Here is a 17,308-nt window from a genome sequence, read left to right on the forward strand (position 1 = left end):
GCGAGAGGGAAGGATTCACAGGAAATGTAATGCTTTCTAATATTATCATCTTTATGTTGCAGACCCACCAGTCAATCCTATCACCTACAGTTGAAACATCAACTCTTCAGTGCAGGAGCGTAGGACTGTGGGGAAAAAAAAAGAAGAAACCCTGACAGTGAACATAATACAAGCAGCAATTACGTTTCCCCTCACAGCATGTTAATCAAAGCCATTTAGTCGTATATAAATGTAATTTCACGGAGGCACTTCTAGGAGACATTTTCTGGCATGTCGTCCTTCCTCCCCTTTAAGAAGTCATTTGAATGTTCAGGGCTATCAAACCACACACATAGTTTCTGTTTTTTTGTTTTTTTTTTTTTTCTGTGTGTGTGTGTGTGTGTGTGTGAGTGTGTGTGTGGACATATCGAGCAGTTACAACGCTGCTATGGTGTGTAAGGAGATTTCACACCGTCTCAGCCATCATTACCAGAGTTAATTGCTCAAAAGGATCGCTGTGCAGTTCAACCAAAACAGGATTAAATCCCAACTGATCTCCGTCATCATGGTTTACTCTGACGGCTATTACCAGGGAGAGTATACAATAAAAGCACTAACAGGCATGTACGTCATTAGTGCTGTTCACCCTCTCATTTATAGACATGGAGGGGTGCGGCCTGTTTTAAATTCCTACCTGTGAAATTTTATCCAGTCTGACGTGACTCAGCACTCTTGTTTTAAAATAGACAAAAACCCCTGGTGATTTAAATATTTGAATGGCTTCTCCATTTTAATAGCAGTTCATGAAGTACGGTTTGTTCCTGGTGATAAATCCGTGTTTGTTTTCAGTGCCTAACCATGAGAGAACACAGGCAAACACTAACGTTAACATCAACGTGTCATACCACAGATTTCCCAGTGTATGATGACATGATGCACGCATGCAACAGCTGCTAACAAGCTGACAAACTGAAAACAAGATTATTTTTCATGTCTGACATTTGTTTTTGATTGCTTTGCAAAGAGTATTTTCAGCGCTGATTATATTGGTCAGGGAAGAGAGAGCAGCCTCAGTAGCATGATCCACAGTTGGTCTGTAACAGTAGCTATTGAATATTGATTGATCAGCCCCAGGGGAAATTAATGGGGTATCACAGCGAACGAGCTCTATCACAGGTCTGGTTAAAATGACAGTGTCTGTAAGCCAAGACGCTGAGCACACTTGGTGATATCTATGGAAGTTGCAACGCTGCAGGGACCCACGGCTTGACTCCACCCCTGCTTCTCTCACTTTCTGCGCAAACACTTGATTCCTGTGTGGAAATGGCAATGACAGCTGTATGACCTGAAGCACTATTGTCCAACCGGGGGATTTATGGATAAAAGGCTGTCATCTGGACTGTCAGACAGCATCATCTCTGTCTTTGAATGCACTCCAACTTTCATTTAACTTAACTTGCCAACAAAAGCCTGCCCTGTGAGAAGGAAGAATACACTGGAAAAAACCTATAATGTCAAAATATGCTGTGTTTTGTAAAGAAACGGATAGCCAGAGAAGCCTGAACAGTCTGCATCCCTGTTGGACAGCTGCGCTGATTCAGTATCCTCTCAATTATTATAGCCAAATCCCAGATCTACTCCAAGTGCCAGGTGGAAACGAGATATTGTGTATTTACAATTTCATCTCTCTACTGGGGTCTAACTAGGAAACACAGAGGGGGAAATGAGAGGAGATCCTAAAGTCAAATAGGATGCCACAGGAGATGAAATCGTTAGCATGCTTGCATCAAGTTAAAGGACTTTTAGCAAGTTAATCCTACGCGCATTAATGCGAACCCTGCGATCATAAACACCTCCATCATAGCCAGCCAAGAACGGATTCCACATCTCGTACGCGGATGCCTACAGGCCTCTCGCGCTGTGTGCTGGGTAGCTGTACGCCTCCGTCCATGCTTTTAGACGTTACAATGAAGACCAGCCGAAGAGAAACAGCAGTCTATGGGATACGTGTTTGTCAGTTTTTAAGTCTTTCAGAGGCAGTTCACAAAGAATAATAGTTGGCATGAGAACATTAGCTTTAAAAACTTCATTACAACTTGCCAGAACAGCAACAATAAAGAAAAGATGGAATGTTGAGCCAAGAAGATTTGTCTTTACCAGGATTTAGTTGAATGGCCGGAGGAGTGGATTATCGTTGTGGTTGCTGAGATCCCTCTTTTGAATGCCCCTTGACTCCAAGATAACTTAAACAAAAACAACAGCCAAGGTTGGGGTAAAAAAGAAAAAAAGAAAACCCTCAATGTATTCCAGCATGTAGTTTTTAACCGTAAGAAGCAAACTGCAAATTAATTGGCTGAAATACATTTATTTATGCTAAAAAAAATACAGAATTAACAGAACATGATGCCCGCTAAGGTTATTTGTTGAGAAACAATATGTTCAGAGCATGGAAAAAACAGAAGAAGGAAAAAAAAAACAAGGTCAATTTAAAAAAAAAAAAAATGGTTTTCTGCTTTTAACCCTGTGAGTCCAAAGCCAAGGTTGAGCCATTCACGCTGTACTTTATCTTTCTTTTTCTTTTTCAGAGTCGTCTAGACTTCCCAGATTTGATAATTTGATATACTTGCACATAGCTTTTAATTCGTTTTTATATTGCAGAGAGAAAAATTAAAGATTGTGACTATTTTCTAACTTAACCTGGCAGAAAATGTTCTGTAAGATTCTCTAACACCTGACGTGAGGCGCTCTAAACAAACTACAAATAGAATTTTTCAGTGATTTTGAAAACCTTTTTACTTGAGAACTCTCTATTGGCCATTTAAAAAAAAAAGTGGTAAATTAGGAGTTTAATGATTAAATCCGATGCAAGCTGAAACACATGAATGAGGAAACATCGTTTTCACAATTCAGTTTCTGTGCAATTTTGGAGACGGACTCCGAGAACGCTGACCTCGACACAAATCCATTTTTTAAAATATATCGTCTTTGGTGGACTCAAGTTTGACTCAAGTCACAGAAAGTCAAACAAACCAATTGGCAAACAAATGGATGAATATGGCAGGTTTTTTTGCTTCCTTGCAACCTAGCTGTTAGCTTATGAGGCTTCACACCTCCCCAGAAAAGCAGCAGGCGTCGCAGGGAAAATGTGCTGCACACTTTTGGCACTTTTTTTTTTTTTTTTTTTTACCAGAAGTCATATAGTTGTAAATGTGGACACGCATCAACATTCGTGCATCATTCTGTCCAAAAAGGAAATGTACTTTATCACATTTGTACTGTGAAAGTGATGTATTCCAGCCACAACACCTTGACTTTTTTTTTTTTTTTTAATTCTATTTTATCAGACTGTGTGTTAAAGCCTTCAATATCACGGCAAAGGCCTACGAGGCACATCTCCCCACTCAGCAGCTATCTTAACGCCTCGGGGCAGTTATTCCAGGCCAACAAGCCCAGGCGCTTGTCTGAATGAAATGGGAGGGAGCCATCACTGCATAGGGGAGAATAGGGTTAGTTGAGCCACCTCCTGTGCTGGGTAACCATCCTGTGACCACAAATTAAGGAGGTAGACTTCAGTTTAATCAGTTTATCTTGAATCAAAGCAGAGAGAGAGAGAGACTTGAGAAAAAAACAGGATTTGGGTCGACGCTAAAAAAAGTAACAAATGTAGACTCATTGTGGATCTGCAGTTTTGACAAGTATAAGCTACTCTTAACATGACTTGTACAAAAACACACTTTGACAAAGATGTCAAAACATGAATTTGCGTGTGTCGCAACTGTACAAAAACATTGTTTTACAATTTTAAAATTGTGAGGTTTCGCTTCTGTTAAATTTGCTCAATAATTCATAAAGCTCAAACTGATCTTCGGTGTGTTCCGTCTGGTCAAAATTGTTTGTTGTTGTTTTTTTTTTTTTTGATGGCTCAGTTTACCCCGACGTTGGGGCAAGTTGTGTCATAGGACCCTTGATTTGGCCGTTGTTCCGAAACCATCGGGTAATTTTTTGTTTTTATTTTCATGGGTACACTGACCTGAGGTGTGTGTGTGTATATATAGCAACAATTATTTGAATTTAATACACTTAATATTTTGTCAAATTCTCAAATTAAAAAAAAAATTAAATGTGAAAATTTGCCTTTCTAACGCCGTTTGTCCCCGAGTGCAGTGACACTGCCAGATCATGCCGCCGGCGTATCTTTGCAATGCGTGTTTGTTTCCATTTCTGAGGGTGAGAGCAGCATCTGATCTCATGTCCTGCTCATGGTTTTCCTTCCATCTCATCCAGCGTTGTTCAGTTTGCCTTTTTCACACCGCTACAGTGAAATCTGTTCATGCTGATTGTGCGTTTACGTCATAATCCTTGATAATTGTTTGTTTATTGCGAAAACCAGGACAAACAAAACAAAAACACAAATGGCGGCCCAGGGGAAGGGTCAGTACGTGTGTCACACAACTGCACCATAGGTGGGGGCTCCATCAGGGATTCAGATGCCCCCTGTGGGTTGCATTTGAATAACAAAACGACATATCAAGCACAAAAACCAGCTTCTTGTTGAACAATTTAAAGCATATTCCCTGTAGTCTACATAAAACCCCTCAGTGATCGCCGTGGATTACACACTGCTCATGAACTGCTCGGTTTGATATGGTGTTGCACCATTGAACACAAGTAATGCATAAGTCAGTTTTGCCCCGAGGTTGACTCACCCTCTGCCCTGGAGTGTTCCCCTATGATTCAGGCTGCTTTGACATTCACCTACCTGCCCTCATAGGCGAACAAACAGACCAGTAGCTCTAACCTTTACTTCACAAGTGATTTAGCCAGCCTGTCTGCACTGATAACACACTCTATCAGAGTCGACCTGAAAAGAGGAGATGAGGGCTGCCCTGCCGTGCCGCTGTGCTCAGGTCGGGCCTTTAGTCATCGCCACCCATCCTCTGCGTGTTAACTCTGCATCCTGCTTCTGTGTCAGCCTTGGTAGCCTCTATCCCACACACCCACCCAACCTTAACACTCATACCACAGCACAAAACCCTCCTGTGGCATGGGAGCCTTGAATCTCACCTCACACAATGACAACCCCCAGATCCATTTAGACAGATGTCTTTTCAGCGACTGTTAAACTCCATTCATTTCAGATCTCAGATTAATTCTCGGCTCAGAATAATTTAGAAATAAGTAGAAGTACTGCATTGCCGTGATTTCCAAGACATAAGCCTGTCACGGTGACCTTGACCTTTTGACCGACGGCATTCTTTCAGGTCATCCTTGAGTCTCTGTGGATGTTTGTACTTGGTTTGAAGACATTTCCTCTCGGCCTTCCTGGGATATTCAAATGTTTTAAGTTCATCCTTGGTTTTCAAATTTCAAGATATTTGCTGAAGGTACTCCAGTGATATCACTTTTATGTGAGGTGGCGTTGATCTTTAACCTTTTGACCAGCAAAATCTTTTTAGTTCATCCTTGAAACCCAGTAGATACTTGAGCCAAATTACCTCCAGAGATATTGAATCAAGGATAATGGGAGTGATTGACAGTCAACCCATCGCATAATGCAGTTGATCTACGGGTCTGTGACTAATTCCTCTGGGGTTTTCTTCAGGTTACCAAAAGAGTAAGAACAGACACTTTACATTAGACACCACCAACCCATCCTGCTTGACAGAAAACACTCCCATTGTTAGCAGCAATTACAGTGTAATAGCTGAGCTGGTGATAATGTCCTGCATTGTTCCGGCTGAGCAATGCACATCTTCAGTGCCAATAAATGTCACTCATGTTTTGAAGATTTAAAAAAAACAGGGAGAGAGAGAGAGTAAATGATATGCAATTTTGACTGAAGAGAATCGGAATACGACACCGATCATTTCCGTCGCACAGTTAAAACTATTGTGACATAACGTCCTTAGCTCACTTCTCGTCGTTCATGTAGAACATCAGTTCATAAATATTCACCCAGTATGGCATCAATCATTCTTTTTGAGCTTTTCAAAGAGGACATGAACTGAGCTCTTTCATAAGTCTACAGGGTTCGATCAGAAATCTTGATTTGGGGGGATTTTCACCGAACAGTTATCATGCAGTAATGTGCAGCAGACAGTTGTGTGTTCAGAACCGAAAAAGGGTGTTATCTGCCTGTGGATGCGGCTTTTTTTTTTTTTTTTACCCGTTTTCCCCGCTGACAGATGCTCTCTGAATATGTGCTGTGAGTGATTATGTTTGTCAGGCCGGTGGCCTGTTTGCCGAGCACTGGAGAGTGAGATTGGGAAGTGAGAATAGCCACCCGAGAGAGAGAAGGAGGGAGGGAGAGAGAGAGAGAGACAGAGAGAGAGCTCCAGCACTGTGTTGATTACTGCTTCCGCTTGTTTGATTTGAAATTGAGTTTCTCAGGGTGAAAAAACAAGTCTCCACCCACTGCATGTCTGGTGCTCATCCTGTTGCGCTGCCAATCAAAGATGTGTCCACATCGCATCTCTATGCCAACACTGTAGGTGCTAAATTAGCCTTGTTGCAACAGCAACCTACACTGAGCCCTTCATCTTCACGCCGAGATGCTGCAGCCGCTCTCACTTATCCTCTGAGTAAGGGACTGAGTGTTTTTGCACAGTGAACCGGATAAAGGATACGTATGGGGCAGTGTGTGTGTGTGTGTGTGTGTGTGCGCAATCAGCCTGTGTTGCTCTTGCAATTGGAATAACAAATTGTCTTCTCTGTAATCAGCCTCTCTTTCCCGGCTGTTCTCATGAAAATTCTTTTGAATGTTCTGTTGCCATGGTACCTTGAAAAATCTGCCGCTGTGTGTGTGTGTGTGTGTGTGTGTGTGTGTGGTTTTTTTTTTTCCCTCTTTCCCTTCCTGAGATAGTGGTTCTCATTTTCCTGGCCTCTTGCCGAAAAAAAAACAAAAAACAAAAAAAACGCATTCGTTTGGATCAATTTTGGGGACAAATTTGATGGTCGAAGTTGATTGTTCAGAAAAGGAAAAAAAACGGAGAAAAAGTTGTGATATTTGCCACTTTCCACACTCGTACTTTTGTTCGCGTATGCATCAAGACAGAAGTCATTAAACACAAGGTCAGGAATTGCTCTCGGCAGGACCGTGTCACCTTCAGGGGCAGTGGTTGAAATCATGGTCACCTCATCCACCGCACCAGCAGCAGCTCCACTCCATGGGTATCTATTACACAGCACGAACACGACAGGTGGAGAGAAATACTCAGCTGTATTTCTTTAAGTACTCTAGTTCTTGACTGTGCGGGTCAAATATACCCTGACTTCTTGAATCCCAGTATGATGAAAAACTACAATTTTGTGAACCAAATTTGAGAGAGGTTGAATTTTTTTTTTTTTTTTTTTTTTAAAAAGCAACTGTGGATGGAATCAATACTTGAGATCAAAACTGTTTTTTGGAAGCTTTACACAAATAACACTTTTCAAAAGGTTTTTTTTCCCCTCCTGGATCACTTCTTCATGACTCCAGCGTGTAGAAAGAGCCGGCCACGTATATTTAGCCCTCAGCTAAAGGTTCCTTACTATCACCAGCTGTGAACAACTGCAAAACCAGCTTTAAATCTCCGTTCACTTACTCAAAAAAACCCGAAACGAATTATAACCCCTCCGATTCAGCACGACCGTGAGCGCCAACGACAGCGAGCAAGTTTGTTCAACTAAAAAGCACCAGCTGGTTGTGCTTGACGTTAGCGCGAATGAGCAAAATCTGTTTGCTTGTAGCTCCAGTCAAAGTGTTTGCGGATTACTCAGCGTACGCTGGATGACGCAGACATAGATTATATCAAACGACGCACTTCGGAGTCAGTTGATCAAGAAGTTCAGCGTCAGCCTCACGCTAAATATACGAGGCTGGCTCCTCCTACGCTCTGGAGACGCGGAGAGGAAGAGGAAAACAATTGGTGAGCTCAAGATATCTTTTTGTGAGTACTTGAAAGGTTAAAAAAAAAAACCCACTTGCGAAGTATCGTTTTAATTACACTCGGTGATGACTTTGTCAAATGATTTTGAGTACGTGTGCGTAAGTGGCCATTTTTATCTTCAAGTATCAGCAATATTTGCAGCACAAACAGTCTGTGTTTCCTCTCGCAGATTTCTTGTTACCTGAAGGCACAAAGTCACTTATGAGTAAGCTGTATTTCACATTTACCCTGACGAACAGTGTCAAATTGTGCTATTATGGCAACAGCTGTAACATTGCTGCAAACCTCATGTCACACACACACTCTTTCTCTGAACCACATGCTTGCTAATGGTACACATACACAACCTACAGCCTTAAGATATTCTTTAAAATGAGTTTGTTACTTGAGTAACACTCTAAAGAGAGAAAAAATCTGTATTCATCAAATATTTTGATATATTAATGATACATTTTTAAAGAAACAGATGATTATTCAAGCCATTTTCTCCACTGAACTTGTTTGTGCCTGTTCTTGAATCAGTGTTTTTGTTTTTTTCCCAGAATTTTCAGGGACTTGATTTTTGTTTTTGTTTTTTGTTTTGGTGCCAGTCTTGAGCTGAACCACTGCATCAGTGGAGGCTGTTGCACGATGGACCTCAGGCAGCTGTGCAGACATTCTGCTGTTATGATAAACAGATGGTTTAACCAACATACTTCAGTTGCTCTTATAAATACCAGATTTATTAAATAAGAAAAAGATCCCCAAGTGTCTCCTCCTCCAATGCGCACAACACTGGGAAGACACTGGACCGTAAATGTCATATACTGTTTTCCCTGTTTTTTTTTTGTTTTTTTTTTAATATTCTGGTTTTTGTCCTTGTGGGGGGGTGGGGGGTGGGGGTCATGGGTCAGATGTGATCACGCTCCACAAGAGAAAAACAAATATTTTTCAGTTGGGAAAACAAACCTGATTTGAGGGCTCAGAACAGATACATTCTGGGTGAGAACGGTTCACAACAATGTCCATGAACAGACACTGAAGGACTTTAAGATGTCTCCCACGAGGACACGCCGGAGAGGCCTCAAGCAGTTAAGGAACACTTGTTTCATTAAGACCAGAACGAGCCAAGTCCCAAATAATGTAGCTATGAAACATGAAAGCATCCCTGCTCTTGCTATTCGTAACCGGTAGGAGTAGAATAATGTATAGCATTCGTCTCACAGATACCAGGAGAGTGACCCATCGTTCAAGACGAGCTGGCAGCGGTTAGAGAATCCCTGATAGATAAATGTCATGTCTTGAGTCCTGCTGGGTTGTTGTTCGCAGCATTCAGTTTGATTTTACAGATATTTGATGGTAGATGTGGGAAAACAACAAAGAAGCACCACACACACACACACACACACACACACACACACACACACACACATATATATATATATATATATATATATATATATATATATATATATATGCAGCAGGCCCCCCTCACAAACTGACCTGGTATGTCACTGTTAAAACAAGCAAAATTAGAGACTCTTGCTGTGAAAATCGGTTGCAGCTGCATCAGACCCCCATGTGATAGTAAGATCGAAGGCTTGATGCCCACTAAGAGGGACTTTTTTCTCTCCGGGGGGTGTGTGTGTGTGTGTGTGTGTGTGTGTGTGTGTGTGTGTGTGTGTGTGTGTGTGTGTGCGCGCACGCTAATGTACAGGGTGATTCAACGACAGAAACAAAGACTGCTCCACTATAGCGCATCGCATACAATGCAATGATTTTGCTTTTCCCAAGAACGTTGTTTCATTATGCCTGCAGGCCAGCGGAAGCCGTGGCCGGAGGCGTTCAGGTTGTCCATCGTTTCGTCTCCTGCTCAACATCACATGATAATCTCAGGTACACCAAGAGGGAATTTTCTCAAATATGGCACAAAGATTAAAGGATGAACTTTGCCAATCAAATGTTATTTTGACCAAATGACACAAAAATTCAAAGTGATCGTGGAAAAAAAAAAGGGATAAAAGTAATGACAACTGAAATCATTACAACATAAAGTTCTGTAAAAACGCTTTCTTCTTTCTGGCATTGAGCTTTGAGGTGTTTTATTTTATTAAATGTATTCAAAGCCTTCTCATATCATGAAGTCTGTACAGACATTGATCCAAACTGCGAATTTTTGATGGTGGCAGTACAAGGAGGGATTATTATATCATAATTATATTGCTATTTGCGTGGTTGACAATAAGCCAGTGTTGTTGTTATGATGTGGAAAGTTATGTTAAATATCCCAGGAATGTGAAGAATGCAATTTGTTTTGATGATAAAGAGGTGAAATACCTCTAATATCGAGCTGTCTTTTGAATGTTTTTGCATTAAGAAAAACATCGATATTGTAATTATCAGTCAAATTATTATCTTAAACCTCTCTATCGTCCCAGACATTCACAGTCCCTTACACAGACACGGTGGTTTTATTTGTCACTGTTATTGCACTAATTCTATTCCCATTTCAAATTACACGCCGTGCCATTCCCTGACTGACATTTCGGATTGATGGACCATCACGTTATCAGCCCTTTGGGCTCAGGCAGCAAGAAGAAATTGGGAATTTCACTGTCCTTAATGGAAATTGATCTGAGCAATTTGTTAAAACAGAGACAGGGGCAACCGTTCTCTGTCAAAAGTGTCATTTTTAGGTGGGCAGACACAAATACTGTATACACCTGCACCTAAATAGAGCACCCTGAGTGTGTAATATGTTCCGGGTCATTAAACTCACTCTCCGGGGCATTAGTGGCTGGCTGGTGTGGTCTGAGTGCAGACCCCTCTCCTGTGTTTGGCACTTTAGAGAACAGCAAGTTTCCTTATCATAGTGGATGAATCACACTGACCTAATCTGCTATTATGCTTTCAAAGACTAGCGCAGTAATTTCATCACTTTGCTAAGAGAAGATGGTTAAGACAGACAATATCACCCTAATCAATCATTTTTACAGTGCATTACTGTGAGAGGGAGCTTTGCCCCATGGAGAGCAGCCTGATATAGATAGCAGATTGGCTTCCTTCGTGGCTTTTTCCATTTCCATCAGTATTCGCCGCTGCGTGTATCAACTGCCTCTCAAGCACTCAATCGGGCTCAAAGAGTTCAGAAATCTATGTTTTGCCCTAATTTTTTGGTTTTTTTTCCTTTTGAGCATTTACTCCACAAGCACAAACTAATTTAAGGGGGCAGTAAAACCCCAAATTCATCTCATCTCAATCCTCTTAAAGATAACAATTTCATGAATATTTGTTGAGGAGGAAAGCCCTTTCAAAGAAGGAGAGCGTACGCGTGATTTGAAGCCAAGCAATTCATTTAAAATACCCCGGAGGAGCTTCACCCGCTCTGAACTGCCCTTTAATTACAACCGGCTGCTCTTCTCATACAAAAACCTGCACATCAGATCATTGTGACACCTGCCATGTTGCATGCAGCAGTGAAACAGAGATAATGTGAGAATTACAGTTCGCGACGCATGATATTTATTGCATAAACAAGGCCTAAGGAAAGAAAATATCTCTATAAAAAGTGACTGCCTCTATAGAGTTGGCGTGTAACTTGTGCCTGAGGTACACCAGCGCAAACGCTAACCTTGTAATTTATGCACTTTTGTTTCGAGACACTTCCACTTCATCTTATTGTCACGTTTGTGACCTGTAATGCATTTGCAATTTTCCACTATGGTTTCAAAAGTTGTTGTTTTTTTTTTTTTTCCTTTTTAATTAAAAGGTGGCTCCACGCTTGTATTTCTCCAGTCTTTTATGCCTTATTTCACACGTTAAAAGTCTGTGTGCTCCTGCAGCCTCATCAGTCAGCGTTTCCTGCGGCTCTCCTGCAAGCTGAGTAAAGATTACTGGCACAACTAACTTCCAAGATAGGGGGAGGGGGGTGGGGCAGAAAAAAAAAAGTACAGCAACACTTGTAGTTTAAAGAACAACTTGCCTCCATGTAAGCTGACAATACTCTCGGGGACAAATATTCACATTCAAAACGTGTTATCCTCCTCTTAGAGGCATTTTGTGGCTGTCACTGGTTTTTCTTCTGCAAATCTGAGAGGATTATCCATTGTTTTTCTTTTTGGGTGGGCGGATAGTCATGTTTATTCTTCTGTACGCTGGGTATCCTTTTCCATTGATCTGGGCCAAGAGGAGCACTTGTCCTAAAGCAAAGAAAAGCAGGAGGTGATGTCTAAGACATGTGGGTGGTCGGTTTTTTTTTTCTTTTTTCTGTGTGCGCCTCTTGTGATGGGCATTGAAGATTGAGCAGGGTGAGAAAATTAAAGGGTTTTCATTGCAGCCTTAGAAAGTAAACGCTTATAGGAGGGTGTATTTTTTTTTTTTTAAGTGCAGCAAGACTCTGCACCCTCCTCGGCTCCCCTCCCCTCCCCTCCCCTCTCTTGCAGCGTTGAGGGTGGACCTTCAGCCCGTCCTAGTGTACCCCAGTGAGCATCGTAGAGTTCTCACAAACACCCGGCAGCGCCTCCCCTCCCTAAAGAGCACCATTCACGTGCAAACCTCCCCTCCTCACCGCGGACACACAAACCCTGAGTTTGTCGTGCGTCTTCTTCTTCTTCTTTCTTTTTTTTTTTTTAAACGCAGTTCAAATGACATCACATTGCTGCAGTGCTGCACTGTCCATCAAATGTGTCAGCCGGTTCCCCGTCATGCCAAAGACTTTATCAACTGGCCACTTGGCTCTGCTGTGCTCCAGACATCATGGCGTGACAACATATATACTGGTTTCAATCGGGCTTCTTTTTTTAATGCGCAGGTGGACGCCTGCCTTTTCAAAAGGCTGTCTGTTCTCCGGGACACAGTAAGATTTCCTGCCACATCCCGCGGGGGAGGGAGAAATCGACCGCGTTGCTTTGTTGAAAGGAACAAGCAGGCCAATGATGTATGAAAACTAATTGCTCGCATGGGTACGCGTAGTATTACAGGAGGGAGAGAGGAAGGAAAAAAAACCCAACAACCTCCAACACGGCGGTGTCTCTGCATGGGTGGGATTCCTTCGTCGCTCCTCACACAAGCCAAGTTATTGCCATAATAATGGCAAACAACCGGCTGTGAAGCACTCGGGATGTCTGTGCCGCTGTAGTGCAGCGCTGGTCTAGATGGAGAGTTTTTGACCTTTTTTTTGTCCTTCTTTTCTTTCGCAGGTCTTGAAGCTTGGATTTTACGCCAAAGCTTCAAGCGTACTAGAAGCTTTCTGGGGAGAGCGCACCCCCCCGGACCGCGGTCATCCGCCCTCGTTTCTATCGTCCACCGCGATTGATAACGACCGTGAGATTTATTGGAAATTCATTGCACAGTAGCCTATTTTCTGCGTAACACCCCCCCTCTCTCTTTCTCTCTCTCTCTCTCTCTCTCTCTCTCTCTCTCTCTCTCTCTCTCTCTCTCTCTCTCTCTCGTACGCGGGGAGACTTCTTACGACCACGTACGGACGCTTCAGCTCGGACGCAAACCTCGGACTCTTCCTGCGCTTCTGGATTTTATTTTAAATTTAAAAAATACATACATATTAAGAGGGATTTCAGTTTTTCTGCCTTTTTAAACCTCATTCGGATCGTGCTGGGATTAAGGTGGGGTTTCAACCCGACGCAGGTAACTGGAAGACCCCCCCCCCTGCCCCTCCACACCACCACCACCACTGTCTCTTGTTGATGACACTTCAGCTGTAGATTGTCGTTCATCACGTCCGTTGGATTTTTTGTGTTGTTTTTCAGCGGCCGCGACGAGACTGTTGAGAAGGTTTTTTTTTCTTCTTGTTCTTCTTTCTTCTTCACGCTTGAATTTGGAATAAACGAACTCCCGCTCCTCAGCAGTGAATTGATCAAGTGTGGACAGAGGTGATCATGTGCGTAAGGATCAAGCCTTCGGCATCTGCTTCATTAGTCCCACTTCTGGTAAGTAAGTGAGAGGGATGTGCAATGCGTACGTCTGAAATGTGTGCACTCGTTTTTGGCCACTTGCTGTTGAAGAAATCGGTCCAAATCAGTAACGTGAGGCGTGGATTACCGTAACTAATGTATAATAATAGGTCTGCATTATACCTTCTACTCTATCCGGCGTGATTCCTGTCTGTGTTCGTGCTTGCATGATGTGCAAAAAGCGGTAAATGCAGCTGCTGGGTAATGTTGGTGTGGTAGAGTCGTGTCCAGTCTGCTCCAGGTAATCAGTCCTCGCATGCCAGAGCACTTATTGATACTATTAGTCGTGTTAGAGCCTGATAGATGGAGTCCAGTGTGGCTGCAATGAAGATGGTTGAACAGTTGCACTAATTCCCAGCGACTGGAGCGCATGTAGAAATGGCCCGGGCGTGTCTGCATCAGCAGACTTCACAGTTAGGCACTGAAATCATCCCACCAGGAGAAACTGCACTGATTGCCGGGAAAGCAGACGTTTCACTGTTGCCACAGAGATGAAATGTTAAGAGAGAGAAAATGTTCCATTTGAGGTGAGTTTAAAGGCATAAAGCTTTTTTTTGTTGTTGTTTTATGGGGTCAAGGCCTCAGTGGGATGTGTGCTGCACAGCACCTTTATTAGAGCAGGTTTAGCGATGATGAGGGGCTACAGAGGCTCTTATGCAGCATGATAATAACCTCCTTCTCTGAGAAGGAATGCTGGTGGAGTTCTTTTTTGTTTTTGTTTTTTAAGCCGTCCATCATTTCCCACTCACTAAATATGCCTTTTAGCCTCAACTCTGCATGGGTAGGAAGTTTCTTTCACTCTGGCTTTTCTAATTTTGGTATGCAAAGGCAGCACAGAGAGGTCAGTGTCTGGTCTTGGTTCTATCACTGAGAGGACATCAGCAGCAACAGACAGGAGAAGTGAGGGCCCAAGATGCCTGCGTGGAGGGGGCATGGCCGTAAATCTATGAGATTGAGGTGGGGTTAGATGTCAATATGCTTACAGTAAAGTCAAGTAAGCCTCCCTTCTATAGCTCTGCGTTAGCCGCATAATACCTCCCAAGACATCCCCTGGGGAAGATGTAACATTAGGTACTGGCCAGCTGTGTTGCTATACAAGGAGTGCAGTGCTGTAGCTTGCAGTGATATGGAAAAAAGGAAAAAAAAAGAGACAGACTACCAGCTGCATGGTGCACCCTCCTCTACCTTGAGCGAGCAAAGGACTGTATACATGCTCCCACACAGATGTGGCACCACCTCTTCACAGCTGTCTCTCACAATCCCACGTTAAGATGAAAAATGAAAGTTGTCACAAGGTCTTGGCATCCTTCCATATGTTGATAGATGCCTCTTATGGCAAAGAACAAAAAGCAGTAAATATTGCATGTAGCTTTTAAACAAACAACAACAAACAAGACTCACAGCAGCTCACCCATTACCCCGTTATTTAATTTGCCAAGTGTTTCAGAAAAGGTTTGGTTTTTGCATGTCTGAGTGAAAAGGGCAAATGACATGTGGTTAAAGCCGTGCATCGCACAGGTTTCCACATCCCAAAACCAGAGGTTAATGAGGTTTCTCCTCAGGAGGTTGATACCCTTGAGTTTTATTGGATTTGCAGTTTGAATTAGCAGCAGTGCATGTAGCAGAGCTCCCCTGTATTAAGATGTCCTTTTTCTTTCTTCTTCTTGACTGTGTGTATTGCAGTAAGTAGCAATGATGACGTCTCGGGCTTGTCAATGTGTTGCAGAATGTTACAGCAGAAGCTCAGAGCACTTACTGTCACGTGTTAGCCTAATGAAATCAGGCAGGTTGGTCATTATCACTGCCATGCATTATTGCCAACGCTTCCATGTTTAGCGATGGGAGTGCATGCAGGAGACGGCCACGCAGCAAATTCATATCTCTGCAGGTGATGCATAAAGAGCAAGTGACAACAACATGTGTGTGGAGGTTTGCGCTTTCTAGGTTGCTGCTTACAGGCCGTGGGGTGAGATTAATGGGGTCTCTCTCGCTTGCCATTCTGTTGCATTGTGTTACAGCAGCTGTTCGCGGTGCTGGTGTCATGTGTTAGCATTATGAAATCAGGACCAGTCGAGGGTTATCAGGCACTGCGGGAACGAGAGAATAACGACGAGCACGAGCTACACATCTGCATTTGAGAGCGTAAAAGACTTCACAAGAGAATTTATGAACCTGTTTTTATCCTTTTATGTGAGGAATATTAAGATAGCCATTTACAGTAAGTCATGCTTGCAGGGAGACATTTGCAAAATAAAGACATTTTCTTCCAAAGGTTATTTTTTTTCCCTCAAGTTTCTCTCTGAGGTATAATTCGAAGGAAGACTCTGCAACTTTTAGTGTGCATATTTATCAGTCAGCACTGGTAGGAGTTATGTGCAAATATCACAGGCATGGATCTGGAGTTGCAGGCATGAAGATATGAGCGGCTGATCTCAGCATCACAGGAAATAGTATTTTAATCACTATAAGGATCAGTGGGCTTGTTATAAAATGTCTTCTGTTTCTCCTCAAGCTGCTTTTTTTCCCCCGCATTCATTCATAGTCTGCAAATAAACAACACAAGCATGAGAACAATCATTATAGAAACCATGACTGTCTTGAAAGATTTGATGTTGATGTTTTGCGTTTCGGACTCAGCCTGCAGAAATGAGCCAGTTAAGGAAAGGGAAAAATAAGTACCAATTAAGTTATCAGTCGACAGAATGAGATAGATGTTTCTCCCGAAGGCAAGTCAAGTTATTTAGTGCTCAAGATGGATGGGGAAAAAAAAAAAACAAGTTGAAGAAATGGCATAATTACAACTAGCCAAAAGATCAAAGGAGTAGCCACCAAAGAACTGAAGCAATTAAACTAGAACTTCTTTTTTTTTTTTTTTCCCCAGAAACAAAGTGAGAGAAAAAGCAGCGGAGCATTGACAGAACGAGAAACACGAGGAAAATGGTGAATAATGTACAGGCATCAAGAGGCATAAAACACTTTTTCAACCTTGCTGCAGTATGACTTTCAACTGGAGCAGCACTGAAATATTACAAGGCATTATGTTAGAAGAGGTTACTGCAGTAATATTATACAAGTAGAGCTTATTGATGTCCCTGTTCATGAATGTAATCAGTGACGCTGTGACGTGAGAGGAAAACCGGATCGGACACTTGGAGACATGCACACAAGCCGGATTGCAAACTTGATTTTACCCATGAGTAGGTGAATGTGTGTTAGCTCTGTGTTAGACTTGACCCGCATGCTGCCTTTCACCCAGTGCATGCTGGGACTAGACTGCACTGTGAACAGGAAAGGCGGTGTTGAAAACGGATGAATGGACTGCATTATTTGCTGTAAGCGTAATTACGGCCACATTTCAGTCAATATTAGCAAACACTTGTTTGCAAAATGTTCAGTCAGTAAGTGGAGTTGAAACAGAGGATAAAAGCTGTAGAACCCCTCCAAAATAACCAC

The 17,308-nt window shown here is 42.5% G+C and overlaps 1 protein-coding gene across 8 annotated transcripts in view; it reads left to right on the forward strand.

Moving 5' to 3' along the window:
- lrfn1 (leucine rich repeat and fibronectin type III domain containing 1) overlaps positions 1–17,308 on the forward strand; it is a 190,543-nt gene that overhangs the window by 52,646 nt on the left and 120,589 nt on the right. For 4 of the 8 annotated variants that reach the window (XM_086216655.1, XM_086216654.1, XM_086216661.1 and 1 more), the window contains exon 1: positions 13,285–13,831. The exons of 3 other annotated variants lie outside the window; for them this stretch is intronic. The gene's annotated coding sequence lies outside the window, so the exon portion shown is untranslated. Of the gene's footprint in view, positions 1–13,284; positions 13,832–14,282; positions 14,383–17,308 lie in introns of those variants that run through there. One more of the 8 variants, XM_086216659.1, reaches the window with a different exon arrangement.

This window comes from Aulostomus chinensis, chromosome 10 (genome assembly GCF_037954235.1).
Source record: "Aulostomus chinensis isolate RoL2024-O1b breed Wild chromosome 10, RoL_Achi_v1.0, whole genome shotgun sequence".
Taxonomy (NCBI): Eukaryota; Metazoa; Chordata; class Actinopteri; order Syngnathiformes; family Aulostomidae; genus Aulostomus; species Aulostomus chinensis.